The sequence below is a fragment of the Polypterus senegalus genome, unplaced genomic scaffold (assembly GCF_016835505.1).
Source record: "Polypterus senegalus isolate Bchr_013 unplaced genomic scaffold, ASM1683550v1 scaffold_8788, whole genome shotgun sequence".
Classification (NCBI taxonomy): Eukaryota; Metazoa; Chordata; class Cladistia; order Polypteriformes; family Polypteridae; genus Polypterus; species Polypterus senegalus.
This window is the reverse complement of record NW_024386364.1, coordinates 1-12,764: the sequence shown is the minus strand read 5'-3', so window position 1 is coordinate 12,764 and position 12,764 is coordinate 1. Positions and strand designations below refer to the sequence as shown.

Genomic DNA, 12,764 nt, shown 5'->3' with positions numbered 1-12,764 from the left:
AGAAATCTTCCGCCAACAGAAAATATTGAATGATCAGAAAACCTTGTTTATAAAACATCTCAACTTTGGAAGCCCTCTTTTCTAAACGACAGCCCTATGTTTTTTTTTTTCTCCTTCCCCTGTCTGTCTTCATTTTTTTTTTTGCCATTCTTTTAAATTTGAATGTACGTTGTCCTTCATGCTGATCCCCTTCTGTCGGCTCTCTCGCTCTCGCCACCCATTTAAGACCCCCTGTTCCCGTTCCTCCTCATGGATGGATGGATGGATGGATAGAAAGACAGATAGATCTCGTCCAGCTCTTCAGACGGGGAGCCTGCAACTTTACAAAGGGGGGCATCGTCCAGAAAGGACCAGCAGCCTCGTGTCCTTTCCAACCTGCAATCCCACAGTGGCATCAAAGGGAGGGCAAGCACCGGCTCAAGTCTCGAACGTGTACCCAGGGCTGCCCCAGATCACTCGGCTGCCAAAAGCCCAGCTTCTGATACGGGTGGAAGGAGGAAAAGAAAAAGACGAGGCGAAGGGCGACTCCTGCTGGCAGAAAGGCAAAAGCTTACGGCACTCGGTATTCCCAGGCGGTCTCCCATCCAAGTACTAACCGAGCCCGACTCTGCTTAGCTTCCGAGATCGGACGAGATCGGGCGTGTTCAGAGTGGTATGGCCGTAAACGAGGGCTGCTCGTTTTCTCTCCCAAATAGGCAACGTGGGAAGCCCTCTTTTCTAAACGACAGCCCTATGTTTTTTGTTTTTTTTTTTCTCCTTCCCCTGTCTGTCTTCATTTTTTTTTTTTTTATTGCCATTCTTTTGAAATTTTTCGTTATGTCTTTTGAATTAGAATGTGCGTTGACTTTCATACTGATCCCCTTCTGTCGGCTCTCTCGCTCTCGCCACCCATTTAAGACTCCCCTGTTACCCGTTCCACCTCATGGATGGATGGATGGATGGATGGATGGATGGATAGAAAGACAGAGAGATCTCGTCCAGCTCATCAGACGGGGAGCCTGCAACTTTACAAAGGGGGGCATCTTCCAGAAAGAACCAGCAACCTCGTATCCTTGCTAACGTGCAATCCCACAGTGGTATCAAAGGGAGGGCAAGCACCGGCTCAAGTCTCGAACGTGTACCCAGCGCTGCCCCAGATCACTCGGCGGCCTCGGCGCAGGTCTTCCGAGGGTGCTCTGCTGCCGTGTGCGAGCGCCCACGCCGAGGGCTTCTTCCTCTCGTTCTCCGGAGCGCAGGGTCGCCTTCCTCTTTCGCAGCTTTGCCTCCTGCCTCCTGTCTGCCCGCCTGCGTGCCGCCTGTCTTTGCTGTTGGGCGGCTGTTTATCATTCAGCGTCCCGCCCAGTCCTACCCCTCCTGTTTTTCTTCCAGCCAATAAGCTCCAGCGATGGGTGGCTGGTTTACATAAGAGCGAGGTGCACCTTGGGGTTGCTAGTGAAACCTGTCTAATCAAGGTGGTGAGGTCGGTGCAACCCCAACATCCGGGTCACGGTGCACACGGGCGTCTGGGCAGCAGCTAGCTCCCGCGCATGCGCGCTCCCGAGGCCAAAGAAGCCCGAAGGATCCCGAAGAAGCCCGAAGGAGCCCGAAGGACCGAGGACTGTGCTGGGAAAACCTCCGCCGCCGAGCGATGAAGCCGAGGAGTGGGAGGATGAGCCCGGGCTGTACAACTCATACTTACCTGGCAGGGGAGATACCATGATCACTAAGGTGGTTCTCCCAGGGCGAGGCTCATCCATTGCACTCCGGGTGTGCTGACCCCTGCGATTTCCCCAAATGCGGGAAACTCGACTGCATAATTTGTGGTAGTGGGGGACTGCGTTCGCGCTCTCCCTGATAGTCCTGGTTCAAAAAACAGACTGAAAACATGCGTTTCAACTTATGGAAGTGGTGCTTGGGCGATTGTGAAGCAGGAGCCTGTGAGACAACGGCTCTGGGAGCTTTAAGCAATAAATAAGTTCAATCATCATCAATCTGTCTGTCTTCATTTATTTGTTTTTAAGGACCCAGAAATTATAATAAAAATATATTAAATTAACTAATCATGATGTATTTATCTTAAGGACCCCCCATAATAAAATAATAATTAAATAATCATTCATTTTTTGTCCTCTTTACTGATTTTAAGCGCTTTCCTTGCTGCAAGCCCACTTCTGACACAGGTGGAGGAGAAGAAAAGAACGAGTGAAGGGCGACTCCTGCTGGCAGAAGCCAAACTACGCACTCGTATTCCCAGTAAGCAGGGCTGCTCCTTTCTCTCTCCCCAAATACAGCTTTGAACCCTCTTTCTGAGCGGCAGTATGTTTTTTCTCCTTCCTCTGTCTGTCTTCATTTTTTTTTTTTTGCCATTCTTTTGAACATTCTGGATGTCTTTTGAATTAGAATTACGTTTCCTTCATGCAGATCCCCTTCTGTCGGCTCCTCTAGCTCTCTCACCATTTAAGACCCAGTACCCGTTCCACCTCATGGTGTGATGGATGAGATGGATACATAATGCAGTGATCTCGTCAGCTCTTCCAGGGGGAGCCGCAACTTACAAGGGCATCGTCAGAAGGACCAGCAACCTCGTGTCCTTGCTAAGCGCAATCCCACGTGGCATGGGCGCATAAGCGTGAATCGGCAAAGTTTCTGGATGCTAGCCTTTAGCGATTTTCAAAGCAGAGTGGAAACTCAGTGTATTCAGAGCTTCCCTGTGGGAGTTCCTGAGACTTAGTGGGATTCCCACGAGTTGCTGGATATGCTATCCAGCCGTACACTGGTATGTTGAGTGTTGAACACGAACCTCCTGTGTTTTTCCAGTTGATTCTGGGTATGGTTCGTCCCGAGGTGTCGTTCTTGCTCACTGCTGTTCAGTGCTTGTATGGACTGGTGTTGTAGACGCGGCATGTGGGTTCACGGCTTGGGGCATCTGTTGGAGAAAGAAGATTCATGAATCGACTTTGCGATGATCTGTGATTGTAATTAGGTCAATGGAGGCTCATGATCAGATGCTCAAGAGTGAGTGAGATCATGAGTTCTGGAAGCATATGAAATGTCCTGGATGAAAACCAACAGCCAGGCCTTTGTGACCTCTTGAGTGACATTCAGCAGTGTCTGTTTCTGCTGGAGAGTGTGGACTTGATTGGTGGATAGTAGCTTACCTACCTGGCAGTGACATTCCTTGTTCCCCTATGACTTCCTATGAAGTTCAGTAGACAGATGGGGAGGTTAGCGTGTGTTCATGAGGTCACTGGAAGGGTGTGTGAAGTCAGCTCCCAGCTATCTCTGCAGTGCAAGGGCCAAGTCTTTAGATCCTGTGCTTCCTTTCTTGCTATATGTTTGGAGCATGGATGCTCCCCAGTGACCTGAGATGAGAGACTGGACTCACTTTGGTGCACTGTGCCTTCGGAGAATCACTTGGGTACAGCGGTTTTACTTTGTGGTTTCCTTATGGATCCGTTGGGAAATGGAAGAAAAACCACTAGGAAGAATTAGGTTAGTCAAATGTGTGTGACGAAGTATGGGGTTAAGCCAAATGAGGATGGAGTGGAAGAATGGGAAAAGATACCTAAAAAAATGCCAGGATTTTGGAGGTTAGCGAACTTATCAATGAGGAAGATTGTATGACTGAGGTAGTTACAATCCCAAAACTACCTGTATTTTAGCAAATGTGTTTTTTCAGAAAGAAAATAGTAAGAAGAATTATAGAAAGTGTTGTAGTTCTTATAGGGTTCATAATGTGAGATAAGTTTGGCAGAAGGAGGTATGAAAAATGGAGGAAAGGTTTCCGAATATAGAAAGGGAGTTGACTTTAAGACACACGGCAACATTTGTTAATAGACATTAAGTAAAATTGGGAAGTTGGTCGGATATGATCAGTATCTACTGGAACAGGAAATTCAAAAAGAAAAAGGCCAATTAAATAGGAAATCCAAGGTGCACATTGCAGTGGCATGAGGAAGGACTTTGGACTGCGAATGAAAAGTAATAGAGCGGTTAAAATATTAAAGGGGATCCATTTTGGAGGAGAGGAAGGAGGGAAGAAGAGCTGGAAGGAGATAGGAGAAAGTTATATCAAAGCTCAAAGTCTCTGGAGACTAGAAGACCAACATATGAGGAAAATTTGCAATTAGGTTCAATAAATATTTGCCGAGGGCTCTTCTGGCAACAGTTTTACGGACAAAATATTTCTAAAGGAAAATCGAAGAGACAAGTATTTATTTTTTGGGAGTCTAAGATATGGAAGGTAATTGAGACAGAAAGTAAAAAGGAGAAAAAAGGAAAGGGGAAAAGGTTTTCTGGACTTAGGATCTTGTTAGATTGGAAATAAATGGCAGTTTACGATATCATATTTACAGGACGAAAGGGCAAGGCAATGATTAGCCAGTACATGATGGTGGTCATCTAGAAGGTTTGGGCTTTAAAACCAGAACAAGAAGACATGAGTTAGATTACCAAACTATAAGGAGGTTGATGGACTTAGTAAAGAGTTGTAAGAGGCTTCACAGGGATGAAAAGGACTTGGAGGGAGGTGGAAAAATTGAGTGGAAAAGTATTAAGAAATTGAGAAGCCAGTAAACATTACTAGCGAGAAATCTATTTAGGAATCTAAACTGATATAGGGAAGATTTGGGGAAAGTTTCCAAATAATCAAGTAGAGATATAGTCTGGCTGGAGGATGTAAGCACTAGAAATAAGCCGGCTTTAAAGTAAAGAAAAGAGATTTACAAGGGGCAAATGATCAGGGACGGATGTAAAAGAAAAAAATAAGTCAGTATGGACTACCAATGGACTACCACAGTGGCTTAAGGATGATGCAAGGAAGTAAGGCGAGAGGACACATAGAGACATCAAAGCTGGATAGAGACTTGGGGTGTTTGGAGAGTCAGGAAAAGAGAGGTCAGGGAAGAAAGATTGGGACGAATAACATGATAAAAGTATTGTGGAAGGCAAAGATGTGCATACACAAATAAACAGAAAGATTTTCCAACAGAAAATAATTGGAATGATCAGAGAAACCTCTGTTTTAAAGAAAAACATCTCAACTTTGGGAAGCCCTCTTTTTAACGGCAGCCTATGTTATTTTCTCCTCCTGCTGTAACTTGTTTTTGCCAGTTCTTTTAAATTTGGAATGACGTTGTCCTTCATACGATCCCTTATTGGGCTCTCTAGGCTCTATCACCCATTTAAGACCCCTGTTCCGTTCCTCCTCATGGATGGATGGATGGATAGAAAGACAGATAGATCTGTCCAGCTCTTCTAGGGGAGCCTGCAACTTTACAAAGGGGCATCGTCCAGAAAGGACCAGCAGCCTGTTTCCTTTCCAACCTGCAATCCCACAGTGGCATCAAAGGGATGGCAAGCACGCTCAAGTCTCGACGTGTACCCAGGGCTGCCCCATGTCCTCGGCTGCCAAAGCCCGCTTCCTGTCAGGTGGAAGGAGGAAGAAAAGAGCGAAGAAGGCAGCTCCTGCTGGCAGAAGGCAAAGCTACGGCATCTCCAGGTATTCCCAGGCGGTCTCCCATCCAAGTACTACGAGGCCCGACTCAGCTCTAGCTTCCGAGGATCCGGCGAGATCCAGCTGTTCAGAGTGGTATGGCGTAAAGGAGGGCTGCTCGTTTTCTCTCCCAAATGAGGCAACTTGAGGCCTCTTTTCTAAACGCAGCCCTATGTTTTGTTTTTCTCACTCCTCTGTCTAGCTTCGATTTTTTTTTTGTACCATTCTTTTGAAATTTTAAGTTATGTCTTTTGAATTAGAAGTGTCGTTTCCTTCTCTGTCAATACCTTCGGGCTCTCTGCTCTCAACACCCCATTTTAGCTTCTCCTTACCCGTTCCACCTCATTGTGATGGATTTGATGGATGGATGGATGGATGGATGATAGAGAGGATCTTCCAGCTCAGATCAGCGGGCCTGCAACTTTACAAAGGGGCATCTGTCCGAAGAACCAGCAACCTCGTATTGATGCTGGCAGTGCAATCCACAGTGGCATCAAGGGGCAAAGCACCGGCTCAGTCTCGACGTGTAGGCCAGCTGCCCAGTCCTTCGGCGGCCTCGGCGCAGGTCTTCCGAGGTGCTCTGCTGCCGTGTGCAGCCCACGCCGAGGGCTTCTTCCTCTCGGTCTCCGGAGCGCAGGGTCGCCTTCCTCTTCGCAGCTTTGCCTCCTGCCTCCTTCTGTCCGCCTGCCGCCTGTCTTTGCTGTTGGCGGCTGTTTCTCATTCAGCATCCCGCCCAGTCCTACCCCTCCTGTTTCTCTTCCAGCCAATAAGCTCCAGCGATGGGTGGCTGGTTTCATAAGCGAGGTGCACCTTGGGGTTGCTAGTGAAACCTGTCTAATCAAGGTGGTGAGGTCGGTGCAACCCCAACATCCGGTCACGGTGCACACGGGCGTCTGGGCAGCAGCTAGCTCCCGCATGCGCCTCCAGGCCAAAGAAGCCCGAAGGATCCGAAGAAGCCGAGGAGGCCGAAGGACCGAGGACTGTGCTGGGAAAACCTCCGCGCCGAGGCGTGAAGCCGAGGAAGTGGGAGGATGAGCCCGGCTGTACAACTCATACTTACCTGGCAGGGAGATACCATGATCACTAAGGTGGTTCTCCCAGGGCGAGGCTCATCCATTGCACTCGGGTGTGCTGACCCCTGCGATTTCCCCAAATGCGGAAACTCGACTGCATAATTTGTGGTAGTGGGGACTGCGTTCGCTCTCCCTGATAGTCCTGGTTCAAAAAACAGACTGAAAACATGCGTTTCAACTTATGGAAGTGGTGCTTGGGCGATTGTGAAGCAGGAGCCTGTGAGACAACGGCTCTGGGAGCTTTAAGCAATAAATAAAGAAGTTCCAAAAATCAATCAATCAATCTGTCTGTCTGTCCATTTATTTATTTATTTTAAGGACCCCCGCCCAATAGAAAAATTATAATAAAAATAATATTAATTTAAATTAACTAATCAATGTATGTATTTATCTTAAGGACCCCCACACATAATAAAATAATAATATAAATAATCATTCATTATTTTTAGTGCCTCTTTACTGATTTTAAGCCGCTTTCCTTGCTGCAAGAGCCCAGCTTCTGACACGGGTGGAAGGAGGAAAAGAAAAGACGAGGTGAAGGGCGACTCCTGCTGGCAGAAAGGCAAAAGCTTACAGCACTCGGTATTCCCAGTAAACGAGGGCTGCTCCTCTCTCTCCCCAAATATGCAACTTTGGAAGCCCTCTTTTCTGAACGACAGCCGTATGTTTTTTTTTCCTCCTTCCCTGTCTGTCTTCATTTTTTTTTTTCCATTCTTTTGAAATTTTTCGAATGTCTTTTGAATTAGAATGTACGTTGTCCTTCATGCTGATCCTTCTGTCGGCTCTCTCGCTCTAGCCACCCATTTAAGACCCCTGTTACCCGTTCCACCTCATGGATGGATGGATGGATGGATGGATACATAGATAGACAGATAGATCTCGTCCAGCTCTTCAGGCGGGAGCCTGCAACTTTACAAAGGGGGGCATCGTCCAGAAAGGACCAGCAACCTCGTGTCCTTGCTAACGTGCAATCCCACAGTGGCATGGGGCAAGCGTGAATATCGGCAAAGTTTCTTAGCAGCCTTTGTCGATTTTCACAAAAGCATTCGACTCAGTTGTTCGAGCTTCCCTGTGGGAGTTCCTGAGACTTAGTGGGATTCCCCCTGAAGTTGCTGGATATCATGGCCAGCCCGTACACTGGTACTGTGAGTGGGTGGAGACAGAACCTCTGTGTTTTTCCCAGTTGATTCTGTGGTTCGTCAGGTGTGTTCTTGCCCACTTGTTCAGTGTTGTATGGACTGGGTGTTGCAGGTCCATGGGTTCAGCGTGGCATCTGTTGGAAGAAAGATTCATGAATATTGACTTTGCTGTATGCTGTGATGTGTGAGTCAGGGTCATCGGGTCTCAGGACTGGTGGGGCATGCTGTTTGGAGAAGAAAGATTCTGAATGAGACTTTGGCTGATGATAGGTGTGATTGGAGTGTGGAGTCTGGAGGTCTCTGATCAGGGTGCTCTCCTAAGAGGACGATGGGAGAGTTGGTGGTTCTGAGGCACTGAAGGGTGTCCTCCAGAAACCAAAGCCAGGCCATCTTTAGAGCTGGGCCCTCTTGGCAGTGTGAGACATAGCATGTCTGTTTTACGCTGAGAGTGAGCTTGACCTTGTTAGTATGGCTTCCATTACCTTGGCAGTAGCTGTTCTTGTCCCATGACTCTTCGAAATGAAAGCCCTAGGGAAAATTGAAGGGAAAGCTTTGGGGTTAGTCAGAGGTCACTGGAAAATGGGGAAAAAATACCAAAAAAAAACGAGCAGGATTTTGGTAGAGCTTTCAATTGAGGATATGTTGTGAGAGGCATGATGCTCCCAAAACCTGATAGTGACCTTTTACAAATGTCTTCCCAGAAAATACTGGAAGATTTGGTTTTTTGTGTTCTTATGGAAATGGAAAATTGGAAGAAGGAAAAAATGGAGAAAAGGTTGAATTAAATGCTTTAGAACAATAACGGTTAAGAATAAGAGAGATGGAGTGGATAGACCCAGGAACGATCAAAAAAGAAGCCAAAAAGAATCAGTGATTTTGGAGGTTACTAACTTCATGAATAGAGGGAAATGATCATTGGAGAGGAAGGGAATGAAATGGAAAAATCGTTATTAAGCTACAAGTCCTGAGACAAGACAACATAAGAAGAATTTATAAGAAGTGTTTGCGGTTCTTTAGGGTTTCGGACAAATTATTTAAGGAAAATCAAAGAAAGTTGGAGGTCAATGAAAAATGTAGAAAAAAAAGAAAGGGGAAAGGGGACTTAGACTTTAAGATTGAAAACACAGGCGTTTATATATCCTTAAAGCGAAAAGGGAAGTTAGCGGATATGGGGTCATCAGAGTTTCTATAGGAACAGAATCAAGAAACAAAGAGTTTAAAATTACCCAAACACGGAGGTCTGATGGAACTGTATAAGATTATGCTCACAGAGAAAAGACATGGGTGGTTAAAATTAGAATTTGGAAAAGAGAAAGGAGAAGTGAGAGGAAAGAAACATTTTGAAACTCAAGATCTCTGTATGGAGATGGGAATTCAAATAATCAAAATTTAGCCTGGCATACATTTGCCTAGGACCATCTTTAGTAAGAAGATTTTAGGCAAAATAATTCCTAGGAAAAGAAAAAATAGTCAGTATGGACTCATGTGGGATCTGGGATTGGAAGGATAAGGCAGACACATAGAGACAGTAAGCTGGATAAAGTGGTGTTTGGGGGCAGGAAGAAGGTCTGGGAATTAGGACGATACGTGATTGAAAATTGAGCAAGTGTGCATACACAAATAAACAGAAGCCAGAAAAAGTTGGAATGATCAGAGAAACCTCTCGATTTGGAAAACATTCAAATTTGGAGCTTTTTTAAACAGACAGAACCTATGTTTTAGATTCTCCTTCCTGTCGTTGATGGATTCTTAAATTGTGAATGACTTGCGTAGAGGACTTGTGGAGTGCAAGAATTTAGTGTGTCCCCATGGATGGAGGATGGATAGAAAACATGACTGGACAAGTCTAGAGAGTGCAATTAAAGGATCATGCAGAAAGATCAGAAAGTTTCCACAATAATGGCTAAGGAGGTAAGCCTGGCTCAATGAGGAACTTCAACCTGGCTCCTCATCGGTAAAAGCAACTAGATACAGGCTTTGGACGGAGAGAAAAAAAAAGCAGTATGGCGATGGGACTCCTCTGGCAGAAGGCAAGGCATTGGAAGGAGAAGGTTCCTCAAGACATGCAAGCGGTAGGACTCGTGTCTTCGGGAGGTCAGGGAAAGGGAGGGTGGAAGAGGTTGGTGCTCCCAAAAGGCAAGCTGTGGAAGCCTCATTTCATACACAAGCTCATCATGTTTTTTAAGATAATTGATGATCGAAAAATCTATGTTTTGAATTAGAAAGACATTCTCATACTGATCCCTTCTTTCCTAACGCCACCCATTTAAGATTCTCCCCCTGTTGCTTCACCTCTGGATGGATGGTTGATGATTGGGTGGATGGATGTGATAACAGATCTCGTCCACTTCTGCGGGCCTGCAACTACAGGCATCTTCCAGAAAAACCCCCTGTTCCTGCTCCATCCTCATGGCATCAGGGGTGGCAAGAACGCCTAGTCTCACGGTCCCAGCTCCCAGATCGGGAGCCTGCAATCTTCAAGGGGCTCGTCTTCAGAAAGGCCACGCGAGCTTCCTCTCGGTCGCTTCCTCCAACGCCTCCTCCCACAGTGCCCTGATCTTTGCTGGGGGCTGTTGCTCAGTTCAGACATCCCAGCAGTCCTCCCCAGTTCTCTTCAGCCAAAGCCCAGCGATGGGTGGGGTTAGAAAGAGGTGCACCTGAGGGTTGCTATGAAACCTGCATCAAAAGTGCAAAACATCGTCACGTGCACGGGTCTGGGCCGCAGCCCAGCGTCTCCGGCCAAAAGTAGTAAACCGAGCCCGGACTGCTGCTGGAAGCTTCCGAGATCCGGCGAGATCGAGGGTGATGGCGCCGGGCTGGACCTCAACACTGCGGGCGCATCGCTTCCTTTCTCCCAAGTAGGCACACACTCGTGGTGACCCTCGTTTCAAATCGCAGGCCGCTAGTTTTGTAGTGTTTCGTTCTCTTCCCCTGTAGTCCTGGTTCACACTTTTTAATTGCATGGTGGTTGCTTGAAATTTTGAAGCAGGGCCTTGAGTAAATGCCTGCGTTGCTTTCAGTACTGATCCAAAGAAGTCAATCTACGATCAACATCTGCTGTCTAGTCCATTTATTTATTTGATTTGAGATGGACTGATGGAAAATATAATAAAAATAATATTAATTTAAATTAACTAATCAATGTATGTATTTATCTTAGGACCCCCAAAATAATAAAATAATAATATAAATAATCATTCATTATTTTTAGTGCCTCTTTACTGATTTTAAGCCGCTTTCCTTGCTGCCAAGAGCCCAGCTTCTGACACGGGTGGAAGGAGGAAGAAAAAGACGAGGTGAAGGGCGACTCCTGCTGGCAGAAAGGCAAAAGCTTACAGCACTCGGTATTCCCAGTAAACGAGGGCTGCTCCTTTTTCTCTCCCCAAATATGCAACTTTGGAAGCCCTCTTTTCTGAGCGACAGCCGTATTTTTTTTTTTTTTTTCCCTCCTTCCCTGTCTGTCTTCATTTTTTTTTTTGCCATTCTTTTGAAATTTTTCGGAATGTCTTTTGAATTAGAATGTACGTTGTCCTTCATGCTGATCCCCTTCTGTCGGCTCTCTGCTCTAGCCACCCATTTAAGACCCCCTGTTACCCGTTCCACCTCATGGGATGGATGGATGGATGGATGGATACATAGATAGACAGATAGATCTCGTCCAGCTCTTCAGGCGGGAGCCTGCAACTTTACAAAGGGGGCATCGTCCAGAAAGGACCAGCAACCTCGTGTCCTTGCTAGCGTGCAATCCACAGTGGCATGGAGCATAGCGTGAATATCGGCAAAGTTTCTTAGCAGCCTTTGTCGATTTTCACAAACATTCGACTCAGTTGTTCGAGCTTCCTGTGGGAGTTCCTGAGACTTAGTGGGATTCCCCCTGAAGTTGCTGGATATCATGGCCAGCCCGTACACTGGTACTGTGAGTGGTGTGGAGACAGAACCTCTGTGTTTTCCCAGTTGATTCTGTGGTTCGTCAGGGGTGTGTTCTTGCTCCTACTTTGTTCAGTGCTTGTATGGACTGGGTGTTGTGCAGGGTCATGGGGTTCAGCGGCTGTGGGGCATCTGTTGGAGAAGAAAGATTCATGAATATTGACTTTGCTGATGATGCTGTGATTGTCAGTGGAGTCAATGGAGGCTCTGATCAGGGTGCTCAAGAGACTGAGTGAGGAGTCTGAGTGTCTGGGCTTGTGAGTGTCCTGGATGAAAACCAACAGCCAGGCCTTTAATGACCTCTTGGGCACAGATATCAGCAGTGTGTCTGTTTGCGGAGAGTGTGTTGACCTTGTTGAGTGGTTACTTACCTTGGCAGTGACATTCATGTCCCTGGTGACTCTTCCTATGAAGTCAGTAGACAGATGGGGAGAGCTTGGTGGTTCATGAGGTCACTGGAAAGGGGTGTGTGGCGCTCCCAATATCTCTGCAAAGAGCGAAGGGCCAAGTCTTTAGAGTCCTGGTGCTTCCTTTCTTGCTATATGTTTGTGAGACATGGATGCTCCCCAGTGACCTGAGATGAAGACTGGACTCCTTTGGTACTGTGCCTCTTTGGAGAATCCTTGGGTACCGCTGGTTTTACTTTGTGTTCCTCATGGAATCCGTTGGGGGAAATGGAAGGAAAAACCACTAGGAAGAATAAGGTTGTCAAATGTTGTGAAAGTATTGGGGTTAAGAATACAGAGAGGATGGAGTGGAAAGAAATGGGGAAAAAGATAACCAAAAAAAAAGCAGGATTTTGGAGGTTAACGAACTTATCAATAGAAGGGAAGATATTGCTGATGAAGGCAGTTACAATCCCAAAACTATCGTATTTAGCAAATGTGTTTTTTCCACCAAAGAAAATAGTAAGAAGAATTATAAGAAAGTGTTTTGTGTTCTTATAGGGTTCATAATGTGAAAAATTGGCAAGAAGGAAGGTAATGAAAATGGAGGAAAGAGGTTCGAATATAGAAAGGAGTTGACTTTAAGACACACAGCAACTGTTGTTAATATGACATTAAGTAAATTGGGAGTTAGCGGATATGATCAGATATCTGCTAGGAACAGAATTCAAAAACAAAGCCAAAAAAAAGAGGGGGCCAATTAAAA

General features: G+C 46.1%; 3 non-coding genes across 3 annotated transcripts; 2 read left to right on the top strand and 1 right to left on the bottom strand.

Annotated features, from left to right (window-relative positions):
- Positions 1–547: 547 nt before the first annotated feature.
- LOC120522664 lies at positions 548–666 on the bottom strand. The gene has a single exon (XR_005632468.1). It is a non-coding gene; the product is annotated as a 5S ribosomal RNA (ribosomal RNA).
- Positions 667–1,670: 1,004 nt separating this feature from the next.
- LOC120522665 lies at positions 1,671–1,834 on the top strand. The gene has a single exon (XR_005632469.1). It is a non-coding gene; the product is annotated as a U1 spliceosomal RNA (small nuclear RNA).
- A 4,691-nt stretch (positions 1,835–6,525) lies between these two features.
- LOC120522666 lies at positions 6,526–6,682 on the top strand. Its single transcript, XR_005632470.1, has one exon. It is a non-coding gene; the product is annotated as a U1 spliceosomal RNA (small nuclear RNA).
- Positions 6,683–12,764: the final 6,082 nt, after the last annotated feature.